A 19,546-nucleotide genomic window follows, 5' to 3' on the forward strand; every position below is an offset into this window, starting at 1 on the left:
TGCAGGATGGCAACAACAACTACCCGAGTTACACCAGGAACGCACAATCCCTCCATCAGACTGTCCACAATAGGCTGAGAGAGGCTGGACTGATGGCTTGTAGGCCTGTTGTAAATCACAAACCCACCGTCGCTGGACCAGATAGGACTGGCAAAAAGTGCTCTTCACTGACGAGTCACATTTTTGTCTCACCAGGGGTGATGGTCAGATTTGTGTTTATCGTCGAACGAATGAGCGTTACACCAAGGCCTGTACTCTGGAGTAGGATCAATTTGAAGGTGGAGGGTCTGTCATGGTCTGGGGCTGTGTGTCACATCATCGGACTGAGCTTGTTATCATTGCAGGCAATCTCAATGCTGTGCGTTACAGGGAAGACATTCTCCTCCCTTATGTGGTACCCTTCCTGCAGGCTCATCCTGACATGACCCTCCAGCACGACAATGCCACCAGCCATACTGCTCGTTCTGTGCGTGATTTCCTACAAGACATGAATGTCAGTGTTCTGCCATGGCCAGCGAAGAGCCCGGTCCCATTGAGCACGTCTGGGACCTGTTGGATCGGAGGTTGAGGGCTAGGGCCTTTCCCCCTCCAGAAATGTCTGGGAACTTGCAGGTGCCTTAGTGAAAGAGTGGGGTAACATCTCACAGCAATAACGGGCAAATTTGGTCCAGTCCATTAGGAGGAAATGCACTGCAGTACTTAATACAGCTGGTGGCCACACCGGATACTGACGGTTACTTTTGATTTTGACCCCCTCTTTGTTCAGGGACACATTATTCAATTTCTGTTAGTCACATGTCTTTGGAACTTGTTCAGTTTATGTCTCAGTTGTTGAATCTTGTTATATTCATACAAATATTTACACATGTTAAGTTAGCTGAAAATAAACGCAGTTGACAGTGAGAGGACGTTTCTTTTTTTGCTGAGTTTACATGTATAACATATTGATTAGATTGAAGATAGGTTTAGTAGTGAAAAAACATATTTCATGCTACTGCAAATATGAAAACCTTATAGTTTCTGTGAATATAAGACGAAACAGCCAGCCTGGTTCAGCTCATTTATCGACACTGGCAAACATGCCTCACACAAGCATTACTACAATAGTGATATATGGGTGGACATTGATGTTCAAATTAAAGGCCTGACTGGTTTATAGCATCACACAGACATCAAGCGGGTCCATACAAACAACAAATGTTTTTGAGGAACAAGGTGTTGTGGGAGGTCCTAGGGGTAAAACATTATTACTAGTCATGGTGTCCGTTAGCTTTCAACACTGAATAAGGGGGAAGCATATTTTTTTTAAATCACATTTAAGCGGCACAGACGCTGGTTTTTGCCTCTGTTTAGCCCAGTGGATAAGAGTCAAGATTATTGCTCAGTATTGAAGAACCATCTCCTTCCATGTGTCATTCTGCTGTTTCAGTTCAAAGTTTTCAAAGTTTTCCCGTTTAAGTTTGGAGATCTCCTGCTCCAATTTGTCAACTCTGTTCGTGACCTTAATGCTGTCTGATGACTGATACTGTTTTAGGAATGTCATCAGCTGATGTCTTCATTGTCACCTTTGATTTCTGGGTATCATATGAATGACAATATGGGTCAATAACAAATGCTGACAATCACTGTTCATTGAACACAGGAGGGACAATTTTGTAGCGGTAATACAACGTAAATGAGCCTTACCTTTGGCTGCAAAGGGGTCGGGTAATGTATGTCAGTTGAGTCGTCTGACTCTTCTCCTAATCTTGGGGTTGGAACAAATGTCCTCTTGCTCTGCTTGGGAGCCTGGGGTTGGACATCGGTATCACTGGCGAGTGAATTAATCTTGCTTGTTGTGTGGAATCAGTTGTCTGAAACAAATACAAGGTAGAAGAAGACATTTACCAGAGTTAGGGTCATGGGTTAGGCTCAATTCTTTCCCAATCTAAATGCCTGGCATAACTGTAGCGTGGAGGATTGACTAATATGAGGGAGTGGGAAACCTAGTCAGTTGTACAACTGAGTAAATTCAACTAAAATGTGTTTTCCACATATAACCCAACCCCTCTGAATCAGTGAGGTGCTGAGGGCTGCCTTAATCTACAGCCACGACATCGGCATCCGGGGGGCAGTTTTTGTTGGGGGTTAACTGCCTTGCCCTGGGGCAGAATGACAGATTTTTACCTAGTCGGCTTGGGAATCAATCCAGCAACCTTTCTAAAGTTAGTTTGTGCCAATTCTTAGAAATATTTGCTGGCGTGTTAGCCATGCAGACATGTGTAACTTCAGCAGTCTTCTTAGAGTATCTTTCCATTTCATGTGAATTTAATGTGAAATCATGGGAATACATATGTATTGTTAACTTACCTATCTTCGTCTCATTGTACTTTCAGTTTCTCGTCGTGGTGACTGCCTGACTTTAGAAATGACATTTTTCGACCTAGCTAGCTATGTCTCTCTCCTACTTTCCGCTTGTCGCCGTGGTGACTCATTGACTGGAGAATTAAAATAATTTCTATCTACGTCACCCTTATGTTTCTACTTAAAGGGACAAAAAAGGTGAAGGTAGCTAGCTATCTAAAGCTAAGGGAGTGATTTTCGTTACGAATTATACTAATTATGCTACTAACACAGAAGAACGGCTGAGAGATGGAGTTCACAAAAATACTTCACTGGGCCACAAAATGTGAGTACTCATCTTTTGATAGGACTGACATCGTTGTTATATTGCTGTGCAAAGTTGATATGATGTTCATAAACATATTTATAACATTTATATTGAGTGTATTTTACATATTGTCACTTACAGGACTTGCAAGAGACACAAAATGAATCACAGACAAGTAGCTGTCGTCAACTGTGGTGAGTGGAACCTACAGTGCTTTTTTATTTATGTATTTTGAAAAAAAGTATTGAATATTTAAAACATACGATATACTTTGGGTGAAGCCGCTCAACAACTATGTCACATTAGTCATCTAACAGATTCCCATCCAGAGCGACACACAGAAGCAACCAGGGTCAACACCCTGCTCAAGGGCATGTCGACAGATCTCCCACAAGGTCAAAAACGGGGACTCGGCCCAAGCTCCCAACCACCAGGCTACCAGCCCTCCAAGACCCCCCCACAGTTCCCCAAGAGCTGCCCGCAACCATCCAAGAGCCCCCCACATCCCCCTGAGAAAATAAGATAAAAAATATTATTATAATCATTCCACCCCCCAATAATCAAGAAAATGAACAAAAGACAAAGGAAAACAGAAAACAACAATGCAAAAAAACAAAAGATATGGACAACAAAAATCATAACAGTAAGGCCATCTGAATATGTTTGTGTGCATGAATGGCACTATTTACATGTGTGTGTGTTCGTGTATGTGCACCTGTGTGCATTTGAATGAGTGTGTGTGTACAGTCATGGCAAAAAGTTTTGAGAATGACACAAATATTAATTTTCACAAAGTCTGCTACCTCAGTTTGTATGATGGCAATTTGCATGTACTCCAGAATGTTATGAAGAGTGATCAGATGAATTGCAATTATTTGCAAAGTCCCTCTTTTCCATGCAAATGAACTGAATCCCCCAAAAACATTTCCACTGCATTTCAGCCCTGCCACATCATGTCAGTAATTCTCTCATTAACTTCTTGGATATATTGGTCACTATTTGAATTTTTGGATGAAAAACGTTCCCGTTTTTAACAAGATATTTTGTCACGAAAAGATGCTCCACTATGCATACAATTGACAGATTTGGAAATAAAACACTCTGACGTTTCCAAAACTGCAAAGATATTGTCTGTGAGTGCCACAGAACTGATGTTACAGAAAAACCCCAGATAAAAATCCAATCAGGAAGTGCCGCATTTTTTAAAACAGCCTCATGGCAATGACACCTTATGTGGCTGTGGAGGAGCTAGGAGTCAGCTTACGTTTTCCACAAGGTGTCTGCAGCATTGTGACATATTTGTAGGCATATCATTGGAAGATTAACCATAAGAGACTACATCTACCAGGTGGTCGCTTGGTGTCCTCCGTCGCAATTATTGCGTAATCTCCAGCTGCAGTATTTTTCGGTTTGCTTCTGATGAGAAACCATCTGCCACGAATGATTTATCATCGAATAGATATGTGAAAAACACCTTGAGGATTGATTCTAAACAACGTTTGCCATGTTTCTGTCGATATTATGGAGCTAATTTGGAAAACAGTTTGGCGTTGTAGTGACTGCATTTTCAGGTTTTTTTCTTAGCCAAACGTGATGAACAAAACGGAGCTAGTTCTCCTACACAAATAATCTTTTTGGAAAAAATGAACATTTGCTATATAACTGAGAGTGTCGTCATTGAAAACATCCGAAGTTCTTCAAAGGTAAATAATTTTATTTGAATGCTTTTCATGTTTTTGTGAAAATGTTGCCTGCTGAATGCTAGGCTTAATGCTATGCTAGGCTATCAATACTCGTACACAAATGCTTGCGTAGCTTTGGTTGAAAAGCATATTTTGAAAATCTGAGATGACAGTGTTGTTAACAAAAGGCTAAGCTTGTGTTTCAATATATTCATTTCATTTAATTTGCGATTTTCATGAATAGGAAACGTTGCGTTATGGTAATGAGCTTGAGGCTATGATTACGCTCCCGGATACGGGATTGCTCGATGCTAGAGGTTAACACAGGTGTGAGTGTTGACGAGGACAAGGCTGGAGATCACTCTGTCATGCTGATTGAGTTTGAATAACAGACTGGAAGCTTCAAAAGGAGGGTGGTGCTTGGAATCATTGTTATTCCTCTGTCAACCATAGTTACCTGCAAGGAAACACATGCCGTCATCATTACTTTGCACAAAAAGGGCTTCATAGGTAAGTATATTTCTGCCAGTAAGATTGCACCTAAATCAACCATTTATTGGATCATCAAGAACTTCAAGGAGAGCGGTTCAATTGTTGTGAAGAAGGCTTCAGGGCGCCCATGAAAGTCCAGCAAGCGCCAGGACCGTCTCCTACAGTTGAGTCAGCTGCGGGATCGGGGCACCACCAGTACAGAGCTTGCTCAGGAATGGCAGCAGGCAGGTGTGAGTGCATCTGCACGCACAGTGAGCCAAAGACTTTTGGAGGATGGCCTGGTGTTAGGAAAGACAGCAAAGAAGCCACTTCTCTCCAGGAAAAACATCAGGGACAGACTGATATTCTTCAAAAGGTACATAGATTGGACTGCTGAGGACTGGGGTAAAGTCATTTTTTACATTTACATTACATTTAAGTCATTTAGCAGACGCTCTTATCCAGAGCGACTTACAAATTGGTGCATTCACCTTATGACATCCAGTGGAACAGCCACTTTACAATAGTGCATCTAAATCTTTTAAGGGGGGGTGAGAAGGATTACTTTATCCTATCCTAGGTATTCCTTAAAGAGGTGGGGTTTCAGGTGTCTCCGGAAGGTGGTGATTGACTCCGCTGTCCTGGCGTCGTGAGGGAGTGTGTTCCACCATTGGGGAGCCAGAGCAGCGAACAGTTTTGACTGGGCTGAGCGGGAACTGTACTTCCTCAGTGGTAGGGAGGCGAGCAGGCCAGAGGTGGATGAACGCAGTGCCCTTGTTTGGGTGTAAGGCCTGATCAGAGCCTGGAGGTACTGAGGTGCCGTTCCCCTCACAGCTCCGTAGGCAAGCACCATGGTCTTGTAGCGGATGCGAGCTTCAACTGGAAGCCAGTGGAGAGAGCGGAGGAGCGGGGTGACGTGAGAGAACTTGGGAAGGTTGAACACCAGACGGGCTGCGGCGTTCTGGATGAGTTGTAGGGGTTTAATGGCACAGGCAGGGAGCCCAGCCAACAGCGAGTTGCAGTAATCCAGACGGGAGATGACAAGTGCCTGGATTAGGACCTGCGCCGCTTCCCGTGTGAGGCAGGGTCGTACTCTGCGGATGTTGTAGAGCATGAACCTACAGGAACGGGCCACCGCCTTGATGTTAGTTGAGAACGACAGGGTGTTGTCCAGGATCACGCCAAGGTTCTTAGCGCTCTGGGAGGAGGACACAATGGAGTTGTCAACCGTGATGGCGAGATCATGGAACGGGCAGTCCTTCCCGGGAGGAAGAGCAGCTCCGTCTTGCCGAGGTTCAGCTTGAGGTGGTGATCCGTCATCCACACTGATATGTCTGCCAGACATGCAGAGATGCGATTCGCCACCTGGTCATCAGAAGGGGGAAAGGAGAAGATTAATTGTGTGTCGTCTGCATAGCAATGATAGGAGAGACCATGTGAGGTTATGACAGAGCCAAGTGACTTGGTGTATAGCGAGAATAGGAGAGGGCCTAGAACAGAGCCCTGGGGGACACCAGTGGTGAGAGCGCGTGGTGAGGAGACAGATTCTCGCCACGCCACCTGGTAGGAGCGACCTGTCAGGTACGACGCAATCCAAGCGTGGGCCGCGCCGGAGATGCCCAACTCGGAGAGGGTGGAGAGGAGGATCTGATGGTTCACAGTATCGAAGGCAGCCGATAGGTCTAGAAGGATGAGAGCAGAGGAGAGAGAGTTAGCTTTAGCAGTGCGGAGCGCCTCCGTGATACAGAGAAGAGCAGTCTCAGTTGAATGACTAGTCTTGAAACCTGACTGATTTGGATCAAGAAGGTCATTCTGAGAGAGATAGCGGGAGAGCTGGCCAATTTTCTCTGATTGTTTGGAGAATCTGGAAAAAAGCTTGTCCGGAGGAGACAAGGTGAGCGCTACCATCAGTCCTGTGTCATGCCAACAGTAAAGCATCCTGAGACCTTTCATGTGTGGGGTTGCTTCTCAGCCAAAGGAGTCGGCTCACTCACATTTTGCCTAGAACACAGCCACAATAAAGACTGGTACCAACACATCCTCTGAGAGCAACTTCTCCCAACCATCCAGGAACAGTTTGGTGATGAACAATGCCTTTTCCAGCATGATGGAGCACCTTGCCATAAGGCCAAAGTGATAACTAAGTGGCTCGGGTAACAAAACATCGATATTTTGGGTCCATGGCCAGGAAACTCCCCAGACCTTTTTCCCATTGAGAACTTGTGGTCAATCCTCAAGGGGCGGGTGGACAAACAAAACCCCACAAATTCTGACAAACTCCAAGCATTGATTATGCAAGAATGGGCTGCAAACAGTCAGGATGTGGCCCAGAAGTTAATTGACAGCATGCCAGGGTGGATTGCAGAGGTCTTGAAAAAGAGGAGTCAACACTGCAAATGTTGACTCTTTGCATCAACTTCATGTAATTGTCAATAAAAGCCTTTGACACTGATGAAATGCTTGTAATTATACTTCAATATTCCATAGTAATATCTGGCAAAAATATCTAAAGACACGGAAGCAGCAAACTTTGTGGAAATTAATATGTGTCATTCTCAAAACTTTTGGCCACAACTTTATATGCATGTGTACAAACACCTGCACGGCATCAGCCTCAGTCAAACTGGCATTAGCTGTAAAAACACTGCCCCTCTGTGTCATTCAAACAGACTTTTTGTTATGTTTTATTTTTACTTTTATTTGTATACTTTTATCTTTGACTGTCATTCTCTCCCCCGCCCAGCAACTCCACTCCCACTTTTCTCCAATTACTCATCCCAACCCTCAGCTTCCCTCAGCCCATCCCACCTATCTTTCAACTATGCTGTGAGGTTTAATATACAATTTCAATCTACAGTTGAAGTCAGGAGTTTACATACACCTTAGCAAAATACATTTAAACTCAGTTTTTCCACAATTCCTGACATTTAATTCCAGTAAAAGTTCCCTGTCTTAGGTCAGTTAGGATCATCACTTTATTTTAAGAATGTGAAATGTCAGACTAATAGTAGAGAGTGATTTATTTCAGCTTTTATTTCTTTCATCACATTCCCAGTGGGTCAGAAGTTTACATACACTCAATTAGTATTTGGTAGCATTGCCTTTAAATTGTTTAACTTGGGTCAAATGTTTCAGGTAGCCTTCCACAAGCTTCCCACAATAAGTTGGGTGAATTTTGGCCCATTCCTCCTGACAGAGCTGGTGTAACTGAGTCAGGTTTGTGGGCCTCCTTGCTCACACATGCTTTTTCACTTCTGCCCTTAAATTTTCTATAGGATTGAGGTCAGGGCTTTGTGATGTCCACTCCAATACCTTGACTTTGTTGTCCTTAAGCCATTTTGCCACAACTTTGGAAGTATGCTTGGGGTCATTGTCCATTTGGAAGACCCATTTGCAACCAATCTTTAACTTCCTGACTGATGTCTTGAGATGGAGATAGGAGATGGCTCTCGTAGGAGATGGTGCGGGTGGGGATGGCTGCTGGTTTATTGGCTCTTAACCAACCATGCTATTTTGTTTGTTTTTTCGCGTTGTTTGTAACTTTTGTACATAATGTTACTGCTACTGTCTCTTATGACCAAAGAAAGTTTCTGGACATCAGAACAGCGATTACTCACCTCGAATTGGATGATGAGTTTTTCTTTAATGAGGATATACTCCAAACACCCGAACTGACCCTCATCCCCATCATTCGCTGGAGAAGGAAACTGAGATTTACGTAAAGAGATCAGGGTGCCTTGTGAGGATCAGGCGATGAGTGGCTAATCTGCCTTTGCCCGTAGTACTGCTAGCCAACGTTCAATCGCTGGAAAATAAATGGGACGAACTGAAAGTACATATATTCTACCAACGGGACATTCAAAACTGTAAAATCTTCTGTTTCACCGAGTTATGGCTGAATGACGACCTTAATAAGATACAGCTGGTGGGTTATGCACTCTATCGGTAGGATAGAAAAGCAGCCTCTGGTAAGACACGGGGCGGGGGCCTATACATATTTGTAAACAACAGCTGGTGCACGATATCTAAGGAAGTCTCCAGGTTTTGCTCGCCTGAGGTAGAATATCTCATGATAAGCTGTAGACCACACTATTTCATTTGTATTTTTCGTAGCTGTCTACATACCACCACAGACCGATGCTGGCACTAAAACCGCACTCAATGAGCTGTATACCACCATTAGCAAACAGGAAAACGCTCATCCAGAGGCAGTGCACTTGGTGGCCGGGGACTTTAATGCAGGGAAACTTAAATCAGTTTCACCTCATTCCTATAAGCATGTTAAATGTGCAACCAGAGGGACAAAAACTCTAGTGCACCTTTACTCAACACACAGAGACGTGTACAAAGCTCTCCCTTACCCTCCATTTTGGCAAAGCTGACCATAATTCTATCCTCCTGATTCCTGCTTACAAGCAAACATTTAGGCAGGAAGCACCACTGACACGGACTGAAATATATTCCGGGATTCTTTCGATGGCATTGAGGAGTACGCCATATCAGTCACTGGCTTCATCAATAAGTGCATCGATGACATCTTCCCCACAGTGACCGTATGTACATATCCCAACCAGAAGCCATGGATTACAGGTAACATTTGCACTGAGCTAAAGCGTAGAGCTGCCGCTTTCAACGAGTGGGACTCTAACGGCTTATAAGAAATCCCACTATTCCCCCCGACGAATCATCAAACAGGCAGTGTCAATACAGGACTAAGATCGAAACGTACTACACCGGCTCTACACCGGCTCTGACGCTCGTCAGATGTGGCAGGGCTTGCAGGGTGTGCTCCCGGTGTCGAGGACATTCAGAGACTTGTCCTGAAACCACTCCTGCGTTTTCTTGGCTGTATGCTTAGGATTGTTGTCCTGTTGGAAGGTGAAACTTCACCCCAGTCTGAGGTCCAGGTTTTCATCAAGGATTTCTCTGTACTTTGCTCTGTTCATCTTTGCCTCGATCCTGACTAGTCTCCCAGTCCCTGCCGCTGAAAAACATCCCCACAGCATGATGCCACCACCGCCATGCTTCACAGTAGGGATGGTGCCAGGTTTGCTCCAGATGTGACACTTAGCATTCAGGCCATAGAGTTCAATCTTGGTTTCATCAGACCAGAGAATCTTGTTTCTCATGGTCTGAGAGTCTTTAGGTGCTTTTTGGCAAGCTCCAAGTGGGCTGTCATGTGCCTTTTACTGAGGAGTGGCTTCTGTCTGGCCATGCTTGCACAAAGGCCCATTTGGTGGAGTGCTGCAGAGGTGGTTGTCCTTCTGGAAGGTTCTCCCATCTCCACAGTGGAACTCTAGAGCTCTGTTAGAGTGACCACCGGGTTCTGGGTCTCCTCCCTGAGCAAGGCCCTTCTTCCCCGATTCCTCAGTTTGGCTGGGCGGCCAGCTCTAGGAAGAGTATTGGTGGTTCCAATCTTCTTCCATTTCAGAAGGATGGAGGCCACTGTGTTCTTGGGGACCTTCAATACTGCAGAAATGTTTTGGTACCCTTCCCCAGATCTGTGCCTTGACACAATCCTGTCTTGGAGCTCTACAAACATTTTATTAGACCTCATGGCTTGGTCTTTGCTCTGACATGCACTGTCAGCTGTGGAACCTTATATAGACAGTTGTGTGCCTTTCCAAATCATGTCCAAACAATTGAATTTACCCCAGGTGGACTCCAATCAAGTTGCAGAAACATCAATGATAATCAATGGAAAAAGGAGGCACCTGAATACTTGTGCAAATAAGGTATTTCTGTTTTTATGTTTAATAAATTTGCAAACATTTCTAAAAACCTGTTTTCCCCTTGTTATTATGTGGTATTGTGTGTAGATTGCTGAGGATCCGTCATTTTTAAAAATCCATTTTAGAATAAGGTCAATGGGTCTTAATACTTTCCGAAGGCAATGTATGTATGCTAGTTCTGCTTGACCCAATTAAGTGATTGTGTTTGCTAAGGTCTCTGATACGGCTCATTGGTAGATTGGCATTATACATCACTGACTGGTTTTCCTAAATATTTAAATGTGTTGGCATTACCACAGGGTCAACTAGTATTTCTCCCTGTCTCTCTCTCTCTTTGTCGGTTTTATTAATTTCTCTATTTTTATACCCCTCCTTTCTCTCTTTCTGCACCCCCATCTCATTAATGTTTTTCACAAGAGTGAGAACAGAGTAAATCCTTGATATGATAACATAAGGTCTCTGATGTGGCCAATTGGTAGATTGACATTATACATCATTGTATGTTATCCAAAATAGTCAAATATGTTGGTATTACCACAGGGTCAACTAGTATTTATTTCTCTCTCTCTTGCCCTCTCCCCCTCTTTCTCCCTCTCCCTCTCTCACACTCCTTTAGACCAAGGACATTTCTTTATTTCTCTCACACTCTCTCATGTTTTTCAAATCACGAGAGCACCCAACAGAGTAAAGCCTTGATATGATAACATTATTGGAATGCTTTTTAATCGTTTTTTCTTTCTTACCAAGGATATTGATGAGATTGTCAGCCAAACAAACACAGATAAAATAGCAACACGGTCCACATGGGCCCAGGTGAGTGATAGACAGTAGATGAAGCTAATTGAATAAAGTTGTATGACATGAAATAATCAAAGCTAACTGACTTATTTAACTTAAGAAAAAAAGAAAAAGACAAACAAAGTCATGACAAAATGCATACTACTGTAAACACTCTTACCCTCCCTCTCTCATTCTCATTTATGTTTCTGTCATTTGTGTTGTGACTTTCTTTCTTTTTTTTGTGCAAAGTACAGTAGACCAAAGCAAGGTTATAATGTAGTGTTAGAAAACTAAAATCAAACTCAACCTACATAAAAACGTATAATATTGTTTCCTGTCATTGACAGTGTCCCTCAAGAAACAGAGGATACCAGAGTCACATCTCGATTCTCTCCTTTGCTTTGAGACGAGACACTACTGGTGTGTTGGTGGAAGATTTCCTGACACTTCTACGTTTACATTCTGCAGGGACAAGTGCAGTTCCAGCAAGCAAGTATTTTTGTAGAGAAGCCACTAGCTGGTTTTGTAGATCAACTTGAATGTCATTATTACTGCAGAGTGTATACAAAGTATCTTGGCAATTCACAAACTAAAGAAGAAACACTCATGTGTGTCCTCGTCCATAATAGTGGAAAACTGTTTAGAGGAAGGACATTTCTTTATCAATGTCCTATTGAAGGATCAACTGAAATATATTCTTGAAAATCAGGGTATGCATGAGCTATGTTTTCGTTCTGATGACAGCATTAGACATGTAATGCATGTTATACAACGGGTGGGTCTAATCCTGAATGCTGATTGGTTAAAACCGCATTCTAGCCGGTGTCCATTCCACAAGTTACCAGTAGCTAAATCTATGAAGTTAAAATGCCTATTTACTCTGTTCCACCTGCCTGTGCAATCCACTGTTTCATCAGCCCAGCCAGGCACATTATAAACTTTATCTCCACTATAAAAATAATCTAGACATTATCGCACATTTCTTTTAGACTAACATTTAGTGTTCAACAGCAGAGATTTGTGTAAACCTTGCTGTCTGTCTCTCCGACGTTTGCAACATTGTTTTAATATTCAAGTTCGATCTCCAGCTGTCCCATAGTAATGAACGTGTCGGGAGTCGGGGCGAGAGACAGCGAGGCTGCGTTTCCCAGTTAGTCAAAATCATGAATCAGCTACAACCATTCAGCATCGTTCACACCTTCTTAAGCTTTAGCCCCACCCAGCTCTTTAAGGATTCACATGTGAGGTCAAATTTCAAGACTAAAGGCTGGTTTATTCTACGGGTGCGTTTTGTAAAATCAATTTGGAGTGCCAGAGTGTGCTCAGAGTGTACTCTGGGCGTTCGTAAACTCAGAGAGTTGTCAGATTGTCCTTTCATAAATTCAGAATGTTTTGATTTCGGAGTGTTCAGAGCGCACACTGGACGCTCTGGCCGAGGAGTAAGGCTGATCCGAGCGTTCTGACCTAACAACAGCAGTGAAGCACCAGCTAACCGGCTAATGTTGGCTAGCTTGCTAGCTACTTCCAGACAAAAATGAGGGAACAGCTCACTCTGACCATTTTACTTGCCTTAGCAGTGCTGGGTAGTCTGTTTTTATGTTATCCAGAGCGTTGGTAACTGCAACTGTGCTGCTGGCAACAATTTCATGAGCCATTCATTGCCAACGTTTACTGACACCGGCCATATTCAACGGGTGTTGAGCGTTCGATAATTTGTCAGTTATTCTGCACACTGGAGTAGATAGCCAGAGCGAATTTACCTGCTACGTCTATTGACAGTTGTCGCAGTGACATCATAAACATTCTATTGAAATGGTTACTGGCATAGTGGAGTCTATTGTTTAGACATCTAGCTAGCAGGCTAAACAATGAAACATAATCCCAACTCATAACATTACTAAACTGCATGAATCTACAGGTAGCTAACCAACCAGGCTCAATGTTAGCTAGCTGGCTAACATTAGGTTATAACTAGCAATGCAAATAGCTCTGAGATACAAATAATTTTGCTACAGAGATCATACATGAAACGTTAGCTAGCGACCCAAGCCAGCCAGCTAACGTTAGCTAGCGAGCTAACATTATACATTAACTTGAAATGAAAACTACTTTCTGACTAAATTAGAAACGTGTAATATCTAAAATTGTAGCTGGCTAGACTATTTCACCCGTACAATTGGATGGACACTTCTCCCTCTCTGTCATGGATGACCAGGTTGCCTTTGAAGATGTAAACTTGCTACAGGTGTTTTATACAACAGCATGTGTGTTCTCTTTTCAACTCAATCTGCATATTTGCAATCAAACAACAGCATTTACTCCCTCTCCTTAGCTATCATAATCTAATTCCACTGTGCATTCCGCTGATTTCAAAACTCGGCCCTCCAGAAAGTTGAGAGCAACACCTTCGCAGTTCTACTATGAGATATCTTTCAAAAAATCTGCGTTAGAAAGGCTTACCTACACATATTGACCAGCTCATGTTATAGACAGAAGCGTGCTACATGGCAGACCAATTAATGCAGTTAGAGAAATAGAGTTTCGAAAATATTTTCTAAATAAACTAAAGTTTAAAAAAAAATTACAAAACAATAACGAGGCTATATACAGGGGATACCAGTACCGAGTCAATGTGCAGGGATACAGGTTAGTCAAGGTCATTTTCAAGTGACTATGCATAGATAATAAACAGCGAGTAGCAAAGGTGTAAATACAAAGGGTCAAAGTAAATAGTCCGGGTGGCCATTTGATTAATTGTTCAGCAGTCTTATGGTTTGGGGGTAGAAGCTGTTAAGGAGTCTTTTTGTCCTAGACCGCTTGCCGCCTAGACCGCTTGCCGCTCCGGTACCGCTTGCCATGCGGTAGCAGAGAGAACAGTCCATGATTTGGGTGACTGGAGTCTTTGACAATTCTTTAGGCCTTCCTCTGACACCGCCTCGTATAGAGGTCCTGGATGGCAGAAAGCTTGGCCCAAGTGATGTACTGGGCTGTATGCACTACCCTCTGTTGTGCCTTACAGTCAGATGACGAGCAGTTACGGTGATGGTGATGCAACCGGTCGGCGGTGATGCAACCGGTCAGGATGCTATTGATGGTGGAGGACCTGGGGACCCATGCTCTTGAGGATCTGGGGACATATGCCAAATCTTTTCAGCCTCCTGAAGGGAAAAGGTAAGCCCCACGGCTTTGTGAATGTTGACCTGTTTAAAGGTCTTGCTCACATCGGCTATGGAGAGCATGATCACGCAGTCGTCTGGAATAGCTGGTGCTCTCATGCATGCTTCAGTGTTGCTTGCTTAGAAGCGAGCATGAAAGGCATTTAACTTGTCTGGTAGGCCCCTGTCACTGGGCAGTTTACGGCTGGGTTTCCCTTTGTAGTCCGTAACAGTTTTCAAGCCCTGCCACACCCGACGAGTGTCAGAGCCGGTGTAGTAGGATTCAATCTTTGTCCTGTATTGACTCATTGCATGTTTGATGGTTCGTCTGAGGGCATAGCGGGGTTTCTTATAAGTGTCCGGATTAGTTTTGCATGTAATCCATTGCTTCTGGCTGGGATATGTACGTACGGTCACTGTGGGGAGGTCGTCCTCGATTCACTTATTGATGAAGCCGGTGACTGGGGTGGCATACTCCTCAATGCAATTGGATGAATCCCGTAACATAGTCCACTAGTAGCAAAACAGTCCTGTATCGTAGCATTTGCGTCATCTGACCACTTCCGTATTGAGCAAGTCACTGATACTTCCTGCTTCGGTTTTTGCTTGTAATCTGGATGATAGTATTATGGTCAGATTTGTCAAATGAAGAGAGAGGGAGAGGTTTGTATGCGTCTTTGTGTGTGGAGTAAAGGTGGTCTCTACTTTTCTTTCCTCTGGTTGCACATGTGACATGCTGGTAGAATTGAGGTAAAATGGAGCACCACTAGGCCACTACGAGCACCACCTGGATGATAATCTTAGTGCCAGCATTGGTGTCACACCCTGACCATAGTTTGCTTTGTATGTTTCTATGTTTTGTTTGGTCAGGGTGTGATCTGAATTGGCATTCTATGTTGTGTGTCTAGTTTGTCTGTTTCTGTGTTTGGCCTGATATGGTTCTCAATCAGAGGCAGGTGTTAGTCATTGTCTCTGATTGAGAACCATATTTAGGTAGCCTGTTTGGTGTTGGGTTTTGGGGGTGATTGTCTCCTGTGTCAGTGTTTGTTCCACACGGGACTGTTTCGGGTTTACACGTTTGTTGTTTTTGTAGTTTATTCATGTATAGTTGTCTTATTAAAAACAAACATGAATTTCAACCACGCTGCATTTTGGTCCTCCGATCCTTCTCGCCTCTCCTCTTCGGAAGAAGAGTCACGTCTCGGTGAAACATACGATATTACAGTTTTTAATGTCCCGTTGGTAGGATAGGCTTAATCATAGATCGTCCAGTTTTTTTCTCTATGATTGCACGTTGGCCAATAATGCAGAGGATCGTGGTGGTTTACTTACTCGTCGGCAAATTCTTACAAGGCACCCCGCCTTCCTCCCCCTTTTTCTACGTCTTTTCTTCACACGGGTGACTAGGATTTGTCTTTGTCTCGACAAAGCAGTATATCCTTTGTGTAAGACTCATTTAATATATTTTTTGTCTTGTTCGAGGTGAGTAAAAGCTATTTTCGGTCATTAGAGACGGTAGCAGCAACATTATGTACAAAATGAGTTACAAACAATGCGAAAAAACGAAGAAAAATAGCACAGTTGGTTTGAAGCCCGTAAAACGGCAGCCATCCCTCCGGCGCCATTATCGACATACACCTGGTTTCCTGAAATTAGTCACATATATCTTCCAAACACTGGCCTCTCTGACATTATCACTTAAATATAGGTGATGGCACTTTATATCTGACCTTGAACACATATAGTGATGATGATTTCTTGTCCCTTACATTTAATTGTGATGGTGTATCAGTCTTTCAGTCCTCCAAATTCAGTATTTGGCCAATACTGTGTTGTGTCAATGAAATACCCCCAGAGAGTAGAGCTCTTAGTGCCGGCAGGTAGCCTTAAGGATCGGCAGGTAGCCTAGTGGTTAGAGCGTTGGACTAGTAACTGAAAGGTTGCAAGATCGAATCCCCAAGCTGACAAGGTAAAAATCTGTCATTCTGACCCTGAACAAGGCAGTTCCTGTTCCTAGGCCGTCATTGAAAATAAGAATTTGTTCTTAACTAGTTACTAGTTAAAACAAATTAAAATAGATAAGCGTGTGCTTTTGTGTGGTTTGGATCCAAAAAGCTGTATGACCTGCTACTTGAAGTCTTTTGTGGAGGAATGTGCAACTCTCATTATGTTTTGTTTGTGATGCGGTAGCAAGACCATTACTACAGAACTTCAAACAATTTAATGGAGGGTATGGTTGTGGACTGTGCCTTCACTCTGGGGTACAACACACAAATTGAACATCAAAGGTTTACACATGTTTAGATAAGAAACCGAAAAACAGAGATCACCAAACCACTGTGGAGATAGGAGAAATGGCTATGTCTGACGGCCAAACTATATTGGGCATAAAGGGCTCATCTGCCATTTTGGGTTCACCGAAGTTTGATTTGATCAATGGAATGGTCCCTAACTACATGCACTGTGTGTTACTTGGAGTGTGCAGACAGATGGCCACTTTACGGATTGATTCCAAAAGTTATGCACACTATGGTACATTAAACCCAGATAATTGGCATACACCTTCTGTCTATAAAACCTCCAGATAGTATTGCTTGAATTTCAAGATCAGTAACTGAAAGCAAAATTCCAGAAAGCCCACAAGGCAACACTGGCTTCTCTACTATAGCTTGCCAGTCCTGAAAGCCATACTCCCACAGATGTAAGACCTTACTTGTCTCTCAAAAGATTTTTATACAACATTTGCCAAATTTCTGTTTTTCTACAGCTTGCCCATCCATATAAGTCAGATATTACAAGAATCCACTACAGATCTTGTATGTGTATTTGATGCCATATGTATTACTTACAAGTTTCAGCTAGATCATATAACAATCTCTCCATATGGGTACATTGACACCCTTGCACTTTGCTTAACTAATTCCCTATTTCTTATGAAATATGTTGAAATTGTAAAAACGTTTGGTCTCCACACTTTGCTATTGGATTGGCATGGACAAATGTATTTGCACCCAGGAGATAATACTTAGTTAAACAGCCTTTGGCTAATATAACTGCAAAAAAATGCTTATTGCAGCCATCAATGAGCTTGCTGGACTATTTCTACTGGCAATTTGGCCCACTCTTCAGCTGCAAACTGCTCCAATTCTTCAAAGTTTGAGTGGTGCCTTCCACCAGCTGCTTTTTTTTAGATCTCGCCATGAGGGTTTTTGATGGAATTCAGATCTGGACTCATCTCTGGGCACTCCAGAACAGTCCAGTGTTTATTATTGAACCATTCCTGGGTGCCTTTTGATGTGTGCTTAGGTGGTTGTCCTGCTGAAAGACCCACAACCTTCTACAGAGAACCAGTTTCTGGACACTGGGTTGGACTTTGCACTCCAAAATACCTTGATAATCTTCTGATTGAAGACACACTATGAGGTCTTGCAGACCTTCAAGGCCCCCAGTACCAGAGGCATTAAAGCAACCTTACAGCATGGGTATTCCTTTCTTTGAATGCTTAATTTAGTAATTTGTATTTATTTAGCTTATTTTAGAAAAAATAATTTAAATGCAAGGGTGCCAATATATTTACATATGCACACACTCTTTTACACACAAACATACACACACACCACTCATTTGTACACAAACGTGTGCAAATACACACATGTGCTCATACACACAGGCATGAACATATGTGACTCACCACCTGGATTCGGTCTTATGAAGCGAAAAAACGTTTTTTGTTACATTATATAAAAGTAGAGACTCAGAGCTACAAAATGGCATATCATACATTGCATTTGAGGAACAATGGGAAAGTAATTCTGCTTTGAAAGTTGATCAACATCGTTCTCATCCTAAGCTTTAGCCCCACCCATCTCGCTTCACTCTCGAAGTGCACACTTGACGCTCTGGCCAATGATTTGTTTACCTCTGGATAACATGAAAACAGCCTAACCAGCTCTGCTGGCAACAATTTCATTACGCTTTTTTCCGATGTTAACTGACAACGGCCAAATTCAACGGGTGTTGTACACAGATCACGTTATGTTAACTAACGAGCCAGCCAGCCAATGTTAGCTAGTTAAAAAAAATGAACAGTGCCAACAATGCCACAGTGCTGGGACCAAACCAGCCATGTTCAATGATAACTAGCTAACATTAGGCTCTAACTAGAACAGCACACGGCTCTGGGAAATTAATATTAACATCAGCTAGGGAGCCAGCCAACTAATGTTAGCTAGCTAGCTAACAGTACACTTCAGCTTGAAATTAAACCACTTTCTGTCAAAATTAGAAAACATGTAATATCTGAAAATGTAACGTTAGCTAGCTATCGCTAGACTATCTTACCTGTATACATCATTGTGTATGGAGGCATCTCACTGTCAGGAATGCCGGTTGCCCTTAGTTGGAAGATGTAATCAGGAGACAGGTGTTTCCTCCTTCTCTTTAGCTATCAAATTCTAATTCCACTGATTTCAAAACATGATCCTCCAGAAAGTGGAGAGCCACAATTATGCAGCTCCACTACACAATACATTTAAAAAAAGCTGTGTTCAACAGGATAACCAACACAGACTGACGAGCTTCTATGGCAGACCAATCAGAACTCCTCTCTCGGGATGTCCAGCCCACTCATTCATCTCAGCCAATCATGGCTAGCGTGAAAGTTGCTCTCTTTCTGTGGCTTAACCAAGAAGGCTCTTAATTTAACAATTTTATTTGTATTTACAGATGGTAAACAAGTGTGTTATAAAGGCACATGAAAGTTCACATGTTGTGCACCAGGGCCTCCCACTCCTATTTCTATTCTGGTTAGAGCCACTTTGCGCTGTTCTGTAATGGGCGTAGTACACAGCGTTGTACGAGATCTTCAATTGCTTGGCAATTTCTCGCATGGAATAGCCTTCATTCATTTCTCAGAACAAGAATAGATTGAGGAGTTTCAGAAGAAAGGTATTTGTTTCTGGCCATTTTGAGCCTATAATCGAACCCGCAAATGCTGATGCTCCAGATAGTCAACTAGTCTAAAGAATACCAGTTGTATTGCTTCTTTAATCAGAACAACCGTTTTCAGCTGTGCTA

The 19,546-nt window shown here is 42.9% G+C and overlaps 1 protein-coding gene across 8 annotated transcripts in view; it reads left to right on the forward strand.

Annotated features, from left to right (window-relative positions):
- Positions 1–19,546, forward strand: part of LOC118400937 (membrane-associated guanylate kinase, WW and PDZ domain-containing protein 2-like) — a 230,215-nt gene that overhangs the window by 97,161 nt on the left and 113,508 nt on the right. The gene's annotated exons all lie outside the window — the stretch shown is intronic.

Source organism: Oncorhynchus keta, chromosome 22 (genome assembly GCF_023373465.1).
Source record: "Oncorhynchus keta strain PuntledgeMale-10-30-2019 chromosome 22, Oket_V2, whole genome shotgun sequence".
Classification (NCBI taxonomy): domain Eukaryota; kingdom Metazoa; phylum Chordata; class Actinopteri; order Salmoniformes; family Salmonidae; genus Oncorhynchus; species Oncorhynchus keta.